We start from the raw sequence: 13,568 nt of genomic DNA on the forward strand, positions 1-13,568 counted from the left end.
GTGATCTTTCTGGTTCTTGGTAGGATGAATGATCTTTTATTGTCTTGGACATTTGGGGCATTATGTTGTGAAACTATGGATTTTATTTAGATCTTTTGTTTTAGCAGGCCTTCTCTGGTACTTTGCTGGTGGAGTCTGGAGGTCCTGCAAGATCTGAGTTCTTCACTTTCCATTGACAACTCTGGTGGAATAGTATGCTTCATTACCATTGGACAGGGGTGGAAGTTCAGTTCCTATGAAGCCTCTGCTGACGCTACCTTGGCTGATAGGGAGAGTGCCTTCTTACATGCTTCCCATGGGGCCTCCACTTAACCCATGGGAGATGAGCCCATTGCTGCTTTGAGGTGGTGATTTTATTGCATTTCTTGAGATGATTGCACGATTATCCTTCTTTTGTCTGTTGATGACTTTTTTGAGTAATTCTGGAGTAAATCCCAATTCATCATTATGTCTTACCCTATTTGACATTACTGGATGAAATTTGATAGTATTTTACTGAGGATATTTGCATCTATAATCATGAAAGGTATGGGTTAGTAGTTATTTTTTAACATCTTTATCTGGTGTTGGTAGCTGGGTAATGTGGCCTCAGAAAATGAATTGGGAAATATTCACTTACTTTTCTTCTTTCTAGAATTCTTCATACAAATTAGATATTATTCCTTTCTTAAATATTTGATACAATTCACCAGTGAAGCCATCTGTGCCTGTAGCTTTCTTTATTGGAATGTTTTTATATTGAGAATTTGATTTCTTTAATAGATATAGAGCTAGTCCAGTTTCTTCTTCTTGAGCCTTGGTAGTTTGTGTGTTTCAGTGAATTCTTACATTTTATCCAACTTATCTAATTTATTGGCATCAAGTATGGCATTCCATTATTATCCTTTAATGTCTGGAAGATCTTTTGTGATGACTGCTCTTTCAATTCTGATATGGATCATTTGAGTCTTCTCTCTTTTTATTCTTGATTAATCTGGAAAGAAGTGGTTGATTTTATTTAAAGAACAGTTATTTGTTTCATTGATTTTTTTGGCTGCTTTCCTTTTTATTTGATTTCTGCTCTTGATGATTTTATTTTCCTTCTGATTTTTTTGGGTTTAATTTGCTCTTATTTAATCTCTTAATTTGGAAGTTTAGCCATTCATTTGAGACCTTTATTTTTTCTACTATAAAGTTTTATTCTGTAAATTTCTATATGAACACTACATGAACTACATCCCATAGATTTTGATATGTTTTCAGGCACATTAATATATCTGAAGATTTTCTAGTTATCTTTCTTTTACTGGTTTCTGGTTTAATTCCATTGAATTAAGAGAAGGTTTTTTTTTTTTTTTTTTTCATATGATTTTAGTCCTTTTAGCTTTGTAGATGTTTGTTTTATGGACCAAAATGTGGTCAATTTTGGTGATTTCTTTTTTGTTCGAGAGGAGTATGTGTCCTGCTGCCATTGGGTAGTATGTTCTATAATTGTCAGTTTTGTCAATGTAATTGATAGTATTGCTCAGTTCTCTATATTATTAATTTTTGTGTGCTTATTTTATTGATTACTGAAAGAGGAGTTTTTGAAGTCTCATAATTGTGGGCTTATCTATTTTTCTTTGTAGTTACATTTTTTTCTAAATGTACTTTGAAGTTCTGTTGTTTGGTGAATATACAATAAGAGTTGTGTTGACTGTCATTATGTGTCTCCCTTTTTAGGTCTGATAATATTTTGTTTTTAAGTCCATTTTGTTTGATTTTAATGTAACCATTCCTGCATTTTTTGATTATTGGTCGTATGGAAAGTGGGTTTTTAAATACCTTTTTCATCCAATTCAATCCAGTTTCTTTTAACTGAAGTTTTAAATCATTTTTATTTAATGTAACTAGGGATTGATTTGAATTTAAATTTACTAATTTGCTACTTGTTTCTTTTTTGTCTCATTTGTTCTTTGTTATTTTTTCTCTCTTTTCCTGCCCTTTTTGTATTAATTGAGCCTTTAAAAATGATTGTTTTATTTACGCTTTTTGTCAGTTATGCTTCTTAAAAGTTTCATGGTGACTGCCCTAGGGCTCATAATGTATATCTCTAATTTATCCTACCCACCTTTAAATACTGTCTTACCATTTCACAAAGACTTTAAGAACTTACCACAGTAACCTTCAGTGCCTCTCCCTACCCTTGGCACTATTGTCATGCATTTTACTTTTGTATGCTATTAACCCCTCAACACAACGATACTATTTTTACATTAGAGAATCAATTACATTTTAGAATGATTAAAAATAATATGAGGAGTCTTTTATATTTTTACCATTTCTACAGATTTTCATTTCTTTGTATAGATGTGGTATAGTCCTCTTTCTGGTATGTTATTCCTTCTGAATGAAGAACTTCATCGCCATTTCTTTAGCACAGGCCTTCCGGAAGTGAACAAGAATTCTCTGGTTTTGATCATCTATGAAAGTCTTTATTTTGCCCTTATTTTTGAAAGCTTTTTTTTTTTTTTAATCTCTATTTAGAATTTTGGGTTGGCAGGTCTTTTTTAAAAAAAATATTTTAAAGATGTCATTCTCTTTTCCTTTGGCTTGCATTGTTTCTGATAAGTCTTTTTTAATAATTATATTTCTTCCTCTGTCATGTGTCTTTTAAATATAATGACTTCCTCTGTCATGTGTCTTTTATCTCTGGCTAACTGCAAAATATGCTTTTAATCCTTTGTTTCAGAAATTTATACATGATGTGTCCCAGTCAATATAGCATCTGAGTTTAGATATTTTTTTAAAAGATTTTATTTATTCATGAAAGACACACAGAGAGAGGCAGAGACATAGGCAGAGGGAGAAGCAGGCCCCTTGCGGGGAGCCTGATGTGGAACTCAATCCTGGGACCCCAGGATCACACCCTGAGCCAAAGACAGACACTCAACCACTGAACCACCCAGGCAGCCCTTGAGTTTAGATCTGTCTGGCAGTAGTGAGGAGTGAGTAGGTCTAACCCTGCTGTTGTATCTGTGTGTGCTGCAGTGGGGAGGGGAGCTTAGGAACATCACATTTCTGGCAACGTCACTCCAGTAGAGACCTGAGTCCTGAAGTGGCCCTTCTCTAGTGTGTGTCACTAAGCAACACAAGTTAGAGGCATCAGAGACTTCATTTTCTGAAGTTATCACTTTTTAATTTTCAGATAGCACAAAACAATTCAGAAGTGATGTCATTGTAAAAATTACTGTTTTTTTTGTACATAAAGGATATTAGATTCACTGAAGAATGGAAAAAAGAAAATGAAGAGCCTAAGGAGGTACCTAAGAAGGAAGAAGCAGACGCCCTTCCTAAAGCTTTTCTTGCTTCAAGCAAGAATATACTAGAGAAGAACCAAATTAACTTCGGGAAGTTTCAAATGACCAAGAGATTAGAGCCAACTTTAAACTGGAAGGCCACTGTTGATTTCAAAAAGTATGTAGAAATTTGCATGAGGGCTTCTCTGATACATCCTCAGTAACCACATTTGCCTAGTTGTTAGTTTATGTCATGGGAGAAAGTCCAGAGTAGATGTTGACATGTCCCTCCATAATACAAGTCAGTCCCTCCCTGCTCTTCATATTCCAAGTAGAAGTATTTGGCGTGAATACGGCTTATGTGTGGGCACCAGAAGGGAAGGCAAGAGCACCATTGACTCAATTGGTAGGTCAGGGCTAATATCACGTGAAAAAGATGATAAAAGACATGGAGGAATCTCACGGGCAATGTAAACGCAGTGGTAGGGACCTGAAGAAGTTAAGTGCTAGGTGAATTTAGAATGATTAAAATTATGTGAAGTGAATCAGGGAAATCTTGATAGAGACAGCATCTTATCTATTAACAGAACTTTAAGTAAATACCACAGAAAGGCTAGAGCCTCCAAAATATTAACAGGCTTAAGTGAAGCAGACACTAATTTAAAGAATGTCTGACATACAAAACGAGTTCCACTTAAGGACGTCTATAAATAGGTACCTAAGCACAGATTAAGGCCCTGTGTTTCATAAAAGCCGGCAGTCGGAGATGCCAAGGACACTTTTTAAATTAGCATATAGCTTACAAATTTCAGCCTATTTTTAATGTTCCATGCGGTCCCCGATTGGGTAAAGCAAGAAGTGGCTCCCAGCTGGTCACAGGGGACCCTCACTTGCAGGGATTCTGAGAACCACGGAGTGAGTACATGTTGCCAGCAAACCCAGAGAGCAGATGGAAGGAGTCCTGGGGAAAAAGGAGATGCTCTTGTTCCTCTAATTCTCATCAATTTTGAGGTGTTTGATCTCTGTGACTCCTATCTGAAGGAGTATGAAAATGACAAATACACAGGCTGCTCTGTTATGCTGGAAGGTGAATCTTAAAATACCACTCTTCCCACGTCCTGGCATTTTTCAGTTATGAGTTTACCTAGCCACTATGTAATGAAAACCCACTATGTGCCAAGGACCACGCTAAACCTGGGAATCCCTGGAAAACCAGATCCAGGCCCTGTGGCAGAGTCGGGTGGGGAAGGGAAGTAACCAGGCAACTTTCACCCAGGGCAGGATGTGCCCAGAGTAGAAGGCTCCGAGTGAAGGGGCCTGCAGAGTGACAGTTCCTAGTACTTGGTCCTTATAAAAGAAATACTGGCCAAAATGTGCCTGAAAGACTGAAGGGACATCCCAGGTGTCAGATGAGGCTGGAACTCATACAGTTATTTTCTGTATTAGGAAAACATGTCACACGGGTGCATGAAAATGATGAAATCTTTAGGTACATTTCTATTTTTAATTTCCTATCAATCCACAATAAGTTAATTTTAAAATGTTAATATATTTTTAGGCACAAAAGCTTACTAAGAGACACTCAAGAGAAAAAACATAGAGGAAGACTTGAAAGGTCAGGACCACCTGTTTCACCTGGAAGAGCACAGTTAGTTCGGTACGTATCTATTAAAAGGAACCATCCTTTAAAGCCACCCTTTACCCAGTGGGCTAGATAGCATGCAAATTTCTGGTGTTCTTATCATTACATCGGGGTCCTCTACTGGACCCTTGGACCAACTAGTATTGACTAGTTATAAAAATGATAATACTGAATTTCTTTGAATATATTTGCAAGATATCCTTTTAGTGAAGAGTTCCTTGAAACACAGGCATCTATTGGTACTAGTTAACTCTCTGTAAACAAATGAATTTAATGCTAATTGCCATGAGTTGAGTGATAGGAGAACTGGGCTCTTTGCTGATCTCTTACTTTTGAACAATCCTATCATAGCAAGGGTAAGTCATCTTCCTGAGCCTCATTTTACTCATCACTGGTGGCACTGCCAATCCTAAAGTGATAGATGTTATTTCTCATTAAAACAGCCATCAGGGCAGCGCGGGTGGCTCAGCGGTTTAGCGCCGCCTTCGGCCCAGGGTGTGATCCTGGAGTCCCGGGATCTAGTCCCACATCGGGCTCCCTGCATGGAGCCTGCTTCTTCCACTGCCTATGTCTCTGCCTCTCTCTCTCTTTCTGTGTCTCATGAATAAATAAATAAAATATTTTAAAAAACAGCCATCAATAGAAGGCTAGTAAACTTCTGACTCCATTTTCATTTTGACAACAAAAGCGGCATATGTGGAGGAGGGTCAGCTACTTTTGTTAGTAAGTTTGGGGTAGTAGTGGGAAGAAATGCAGACATTTCACATTATAAAGTTTGTGCACACAGAAAAAGAAGAAACTTTAAGACACCCTACTACATTAATCCTATATTCTTGGGTTCAACATAATAAATTATTTGATTTATTTGACTATTTTTAAAACTTTTTATTTTGAATTAATTACAGATTCACAGAATGCTGCAAATATAGTACAGAGGAATCTCATACCCTTCACCTAGCTTCTCCCAGTGGTTGCATCTTGCATAACTATCCTACAGCACTGAAACCAGGAGACTGATATTGATATAATGTGCATGTATCATTTTCTATCACTTTATTCCATGTAGATGTGTGTGATGACCATGTCAGTCAGTGTGTGGAAGGGTTCCATCACCACTGGGAAGCCACTCTTGCCACCTCTTTATAGTTATGCCCACACCTCTTCCCTATAATCCTAACTCCCGGCAACCATTAACCTGTTATCCACTTCTATAATTTTATCATTTTGGGAATATCATGTAAATGGAATTATACACTTTTGATATTGACTTTGTTTTCATCACTATAATACCCCTAAGATCCATCTAAGTTGTTGCATATGTTCATAGTGCAATCGTTTTTTTTTTATTTATTTTATTTTATTTATTTATTTATTTATTTATTTATTTATTTATTTATTTATTTATTTATTATTTTTGCTGAGTAGCATTCCATGGTGTGGTTGTACCATCATTTATTTAATTATTCACCTATTGGGAGCATTTTCATTGTTTGCAGCTTTTGGATATTAAAAATAAAGATGCTATGAACAATCATATAAAGGCTTTTATATGGATGAAGTTTTCATTTCTCTAAGATAAATGCCCAATTGCTGACACATAATAATTGTGTAGCTTTTTAAGAAACTATCTAACTTTTCCAGACTGGCTGTACCATTTAGTTCCCATCAAACACTTAGGGGAAACTGAGTTTATCCTCATCCTTGCCTTTGCATCCAAACCTTTTTTTTGGTTTTGGTTTTGAGCTATTCTACAAGATGTATAGTATTATTTCATCATGGTCTTAGCATTTCCCTAATGGCTAGTGATGTTGAACATCTTTTCATGGGCTTATTGCCATCCATATATATTCTCTAGTGAAATGTCTCTTTGTCTTTTGTTTTTTATGTTCTAATCAGATCACTTTTTAAATGTTGAGTTTCGAGAGTTCTTTATTCTGGATATCCTTGATTGAATATGTAGTATGCAAATATTTCCTTCTCCCTGTAAGTTGTTTTCTCATCCTTTTTATAGAGTCTCTCTCATAGAATAACGTTTTACTATTGATGAGGTTCAATTTATCAATGTTTTCTTTTATGGGTTGTTTTGTTTTTATTTTTAATATGTTTATTTTAGAGATAAAGAGAGAGAGAGTGCATGGGGAAGAGAAGGGGAGAGGGAGAGAGTCTCAAGCAGGCAGACCCTGTGCAGGGCTCAATCTTACATCCCTGAGATTGTGACCTGGGCCCAAACCAAGAGACGGATGCTCAACTGACTGAGCTACCCAGGTTCCTGTATGGGTTGTATTTTTGATGTCATGTCTAAGAAGTCCTCATGAAGCCCTTGGTCCTTAAGATTATCACCTATTTTTTCTAAAAATGTTTATAGTTTTACATTATAAAGCCTATGGCCTTTTTCTTATTTTTAGTGTGAGACTTTGGTCAAGATTTAGTTGTTGTTGTTTTTTTGTTTGCTTTGTTTTTTTTTAAGTGGAGGTCCAATTTCTCCAGCACTATTTAATGAAAAGGTTATCTTTCCACCATTGAATTACTTTTGTATCTTTCTTCAAAATCAGTTCGGTGTACATATGTGGGGCTATTCTGGGTATCTGTTCTATTCCACTGATTTTTTTCTTTTCATCTAGCCCCTTACCACTACCACACAATCTGTATTACTGTAGCTGTATAGTAAATTTTGAAGTCTGGAAAAGTGATTTCTCTCACTTTTTTTTTTTTCAAAAATTGCTTTTAGTTATTCTAGTTCCTTTCCTTTCTGCATAAATTTTAGAATAATCTTGCTATATCTCCAACAGAAAAAAATCACTGATGATTTTCTTGGAAATTACATTAAATATCTATATTAATTTGGGAAGAATTGATATTTTTACTATGTAGACTCTTCCAATCCATGAATATTATATATCTCGGTTTATTTAAGTATTTGATTACTTTCACTAATGTTTTATGGTTTTCAGCATACAAGTCTTGTGTATTTTTTCTTAGATTTACAACTAGAAGTGGAAGTTCCAGTGCTGTATTGGTCAGCAGTGATCAAAGTGAACAATAGCCTTGTTTGTTCTCAATCTTAAGGGAAAAGTATTTAGTCTTTCACCATTAAGTATGATGATGGTGTAGGTTTTTGTACAAATATTCTTTATCAAGTTGATAAAGGTCCCTTCTGTTCTTGGTTTTCTGAACATTTTTATTCACATTTGGGTGTTCATTTTGGTCAAATCTTTTTTCTACATCAATTGTATAATCATGTCATTTTTCTTCTATAGGCTGTTAGTGTGGTTGATTACACTGATTGATTTTTGAATACCAAATCAGCCTTGCATCTCTGTAGTAACCCCACTTGGTCATAGTGCACTCATCCTATTTATAGGTAGCTGAATTACATGTGCTTAATATTATGTTAAGAATTTTTGCATCCACAATCTTGAGAGTATTGTATTGGTTTTTGTTTTTGTTTGCACTGTCTTTGGTTTGATATCAGGCTTTGTAAAATGAGTTCCCTCCTATTCTATTTTCTAGAAGAGATCATATAAAATTTGGTGTTCTTCTGTGTGGTAAAATTCTACAGTGAAGCTATCTGGGTCTAAAGACTTCTGTTTTGGGTTTTTTAATTGTGAATTAAATTCTCTTAATAATTGTGCTATTCAAATTATGTGTTTCATATTGGGCAAGTTGTGATAGTTTATACTTTAAAAGAACGGTCCATTTTATCTAGATTGTCAAATTTATGTGTGTATAGTTGTTCATAGTTTTCTCTTATTATTCTTTTGTTGTCTGCAGGATCTGTAGTGATATCCCATGTTTCATTGTTGGTACTGGTATTTGTGTCTTTTCTTTTTCTTGTCAGTTATACTAGAGTTTTGTCAATTTTATTGATCTTTTCTTTAAGCAGCTTTTTGTTACTGATTTTTCAAATTGTTTTTCTGTTTTAATTTTACTGATTTCTGCTCTTTAGTATTTCCTTTTTTGTTTGCATTGGGTTTACTTTATTCTTTTTTCTAGTTTCTTTAGACTTAAGTTTAGATTATTGAATTGAGACTTCTCTTTTCCAATGCAAACATTTAGTGCTATATAATTCCCTTTATGCACTGTGTTAGCTGTTATCTGTGTACAAAAGTTTTTGATATGTTGTATTTTCATTTTAATTTCTGTTCAGTGTGGCTTTTTTTTTTTTTTAATTTCCCTTGAGGCTCGCTTCTTGGACCCAAGTGCATTTTTTGTTTGTTTGTTTCCAGACTCTTGGAGATTTTTCGTCTTCTGTTTGTTATTGATTTTTTTTTGTTTGATTTCATTATGGGCAATGAGCACACACTATATAATTTTAGTTCTTTTAAATTTGTTGAGGTTTTGTGTGGTCACACTATCTTGGTATAGAGTCTTTGGGTGCTTAAAAGAATGTAGAGCCTGCTGCTGTTGGAGTATTCTATAAAAGTGGATTAAATCATATTGTTTGGTGGTGTTGATTTCTTTTATATCCTAGCTTATTTTCAGTCCAGTTGTTCCACAAATTGATGAGAGAGTAGTATTGATGTCTCTAAGTATAATTTTTCTGTTTCTCATTTTAGTTCTATTTTTGCTTTATGCATTTTGCAGCTCTGCTGTTTGGTGTGTACATATTTGGGATTGATATGTCTCTGTCATTATGTAATGTTCCTCTATATGCCTTGTCATTTTCTTTTTATTGATGTCTACCTAATCAGATTATTTTATAGACACTTCTGCTTTCTTTTGATTGTTTACATGGTGGGTTTTTTTCCTCTTTTTCTTTCAAACTAATGATATTATATCATTACATTTGAAATGAGTTCCATGTAGGTAGCATTTGGTTGATTCTCTTTTCTTTTTCTTTTTGGTACAGTAAGTTAAATTCTTTTAATTGGTGTATTTAGAACTTTTACCTTTAATGTCATTATTATGTTAGGGCTTAAGTTTGTCATTATATATATATTTTTTTCTGTTCATTGTTTTTGTTTGTTTTGGTTTTGGTTTTCTTTCTCTCCATTCTCTCTAACCCTTTCTTCCATGAATGTCTTTTTTATCTATTACCTTTTGGAGCATGGTAAAAGAATGGGTAATTTTTAGGTTTTAATAATGTTTGAGATTCTATGATTCTCTTAATTTTTCTGAATCTTATTTAAATTTTATGTTTTAGCAGGTTTCCTCCTACATCACATTGGTGGAATAAGATGTGTATTGTCTCCTCAGGTTAGAGAAGGAAATTACAAATTTTCAATTAGGCCTTCATTGACAACTTGGGGAGGTGAGCGAGGGGCTTCTCATCATTTTTAACTGGTAATGGAAGTTCAAGCTCTGACTAGGTCTCTGTGGGTAACAGAGAGGAAGAGACTCTGTTTATTTGTCAGTGGGGTTGGGGTTGGTGGAAATTCTGACTCTCCATTAGGTCTCTTCTGACACAGGGATTAGGGAGTTTTGTTGTAGTCTGATAAAGGTAGAACACTCTTCTCTTAGCATTGTTAGCAGAAGTGGGGGTGAGCCACAGTGTTTTCTGTGGTGTTGACTAGAATAGATCATCTGTTGCCTAAAAGTTTTCTATCTTGTTAAGCTGTTCCTTTTCTGGTCCTCTGAGTAGAAAGAGCAGGCTTTTCTTAGGTGCTTTTTTCCCTGTGCCCACTGATAATTCTGCATCACTATCTTCTCTAGTACCCAATCTGGAATACACGAGACAAAAAACCCAAGGAACTCACCATTGTGTTGCTCCTCAAGTCTGTAGATCCTTAAATAGTCTTTCTTCTCCTTTCAACCTGTCAGAGTCCTATCGTGTTTGTTTTATATATAATATCCAGGATTTTTATGTACTTAAGATCTACTTCATCTTTCCTAAACTAAATGTTTGGCCTTACATGTTTCAATTTTAAGTCAAATTTTAGTGAGTCAAAAAAAAATTTAGTGAGTCAGAGAATTCTAGAGTAATAGATAAGGGTAAAGGGGTAGTATATCCAAGCAACAACCATTACTCTGACAAAAATGTGAACTTCTCTATGTCTCTTCTTAAGTGGATATAATGATGTAGTAGAGAAGTATTTCTTAAGGTGGAGTTCATAGGTCAGTGAAACATTGAGATTTGCTTATTTTTACCTCCCAAATGTATGGTTGCTATGGGACAGGACCGGAAGGGAACCTCATAAAATAGGGAAAGCCATTTAAGGTTATATGTCAAAGGGTTCATCATTGGAAAAAGAGAACAGCTTTCCTTTGAGGTACTGATTTTTTTTTTTTAACATGATTCGAGAGTGATTGGGTCAACCCAGTGCACCTTGCTCTTAACTCCAGGAGCTTGCTAGGCTAAGGGAAAGTACATTTAGAGATTCTCTGGAGGATATAGGTTATTTAGTATATGTTTCAATCTGGGACCTTTGAGTTAAATTTACATTGGTTCTTAAGTAAGCCTTATCTACCAGATTTTGCTCTGGAACCAAACCAGGTTCCTGACATTTGTTGGACAAGAGAATACATTAAACTGAAACTCATCATGTGGCTTGATGAATTGGAACAGGCACTTCAGTTCAGGATTTCAGTTTCACTCCACTGCAGCCCAGACAGCACAGGAGCATCATTCTGCATGACTCTCTGTGCAAAAGCACCTTTCAAAAAAAAAAAAATCTTAAAAATTTATAAAACTCAGGGGCGCTTGGGTGAGTCAGTCAGTTAAGCATCTGCCTTCAGCTCAGGTCATGATCCCAGAATCCTGGGATCAAGCCCTGGCTCCACTTCAGGCTCCCTGTTCAGCACGGAGTCCGCTTCTCCCACCTGCTCTACCTATCCCCTGCTCATGCTCTATCTCTCAAATAAATAAACAGAAGATCTTTTTAAAAATTAATAAAACTTGAAAGTTACTTCTGTGCAATTATTAGAAATATGCTTTCTCCTTTGCTTCAAAACAGAATGAGGAAAGACATTGAGAGAAGAGATCACACAGGGGGATTGGAGGGAAGAGAGGATGGAGCGAAAGAGAAAATGAGAATGAATTAGATATGGTGATGAAAGCTTGAGTGAACTTGCTGGTATCCATGGCCCTGATGTTGAGTTAGAAGCTTCTAGAGCAGTGAGGAACAAAGTGTACTCCCTTTCATAAAAGAGACACCCTTCCTGTGGGCATTTGCAGTGCTGCCCAATTGAACTCTCCCTGATGATAGAAATGGTTTCTATCTAAGCTTCTGGTATAGTAGGTGAGTGTTGAGAGCTTGAAATGTGGCTATTTTGACTGAAAAACTGAAATTTTAATTGTATTTCATTTCAATTTGATAAATAAATATAAACATGATTCAATCAATAAATTTAAATAAATATAAACATAAATAACCAGAAGATATTTAACTTCTATGACTTGTGGCTGCCTTTTTGTACAGCACAGCCATAGGACATATACTTAATGCCTTTGTTCATTTCTTACTATTTTCTTTATTATTATTGCATACAAAGCAATAATAATGAACTGCACCTGGTACAGAGACAGGGATTTATTCATCTCCTTGCTTAGATCTTAGCAAAGATCTTTAGAACTCAGAAGGTATTGGTACCTTATACATTGCTTATGTTCATATTGCTGAAATATTAATGATTATAACCACATCCATTTTGTAGCATAAATATGTTTATTATATGTGGTGGTTGTTACTGTTCTTAGTAAGAGTGCTGAGAAGATTGAGGAAATTCTTAGTGACAGCTCCTCAGAGAATGAGGAAGATGAAGAACCACCTGATCGTCGTCAGGAAGCAAATGCAGATTTGTCATCTGAATATTGGCAAATTCAGAAACTGGTGAAATATTTAAAGGTAAGACAAACCTCTTTGTATTGTGTTTACAATGATTCTTTTAATTCCTTTCCTAAAAATGTATATTCTACTTCCAAATTGATTATATATGTATATATATATATATATTTTTTTTTTTCAAATAAGAGTAGTAAAAACTCCCGTTATTATTTAAATGTGCATGGGGAATGGTCTTATTACCCTGTGTGCACAGGGGAAGGTCTTATTACCCTGAGGATAGCACGGTTAGTCCTCGTGGAGCAGCCGGTCTGCCTGGTACCAACCCTTTCCCCTGGGCCATGGTAGCCAGCAGCTATTATGACTTGCCATCATTTTACACCTTGCAGTATGCTGTGGCATCAAGAACATGGATTTGTTTTAAAGTTGGACTATAATTTCTAGGCTGTGTTACTTACCAACAGTATAGCTGTTGATTATAGCTTTGAGCCTTATTTTTCTTAACCTATGGAAAATAGGTTAATACCTGTCCTATAGGATTACTTCAGGGTTGGTAAAGCATATTTGAAAGATGTGGATAGTGTTTGGTACATTGTAGATACTTAAAATATGTATCAGTCCCTTTTCATTACTCTCAACATAATATGTGTAAACACATGTTACATAATAATGGCCTATATAATGTATTTAAGACATGAATGGGGGCAGGGCAGGGAAAATGATTTGCCAAAACCCAGATTAATATCAGTGGATAACTGATATTGATAATGTCTAGGTAGGCCAGGACTAAAGCAATAGTTGAGAAGTACTCGTAAAAACATTTTTACTTAACTCATAGTTTCCTCCAGCTTTTCTACATGATTGAGTGAATCAAGGGCATTTGCCAATGGCTTTGCAATATGTAAAGATATTTATGTGGCTCCTAAATTACTTAAGGCTACTTTTCTG

The 13,568-nt window shown here is 35.3% G+C and overlaps 1 pseudogene; it reads left to right on the forward strand.

Annotated features, from left to right (window-relative positions):
* Positions 1-3,193: 3,193 nt before the first annotated feature.
* Positions 3,194-12,700, forward strand: LOC144310185 (outer dynein arm-docking complex subunit 2 pseudogene; annotated as a pseudogene).
* Positions 12,701-13,568: the final 868 nt, after the last annotated feature.

Source organism: Canis aureus, unplaced genomic scaffold, assembly GCF_053574225.1.
Source record: "Canis aureus isolate CA01 unplaced genomic scaffold, VMU_Caureus_v.1.0 ptg000502l_RagTag, whole genome shotgun sequence".
NCBI lineage: Eukaryota > Metazoa > Chordata > Mammalia > Carnivora > Canidae > Canis > Canis aureus.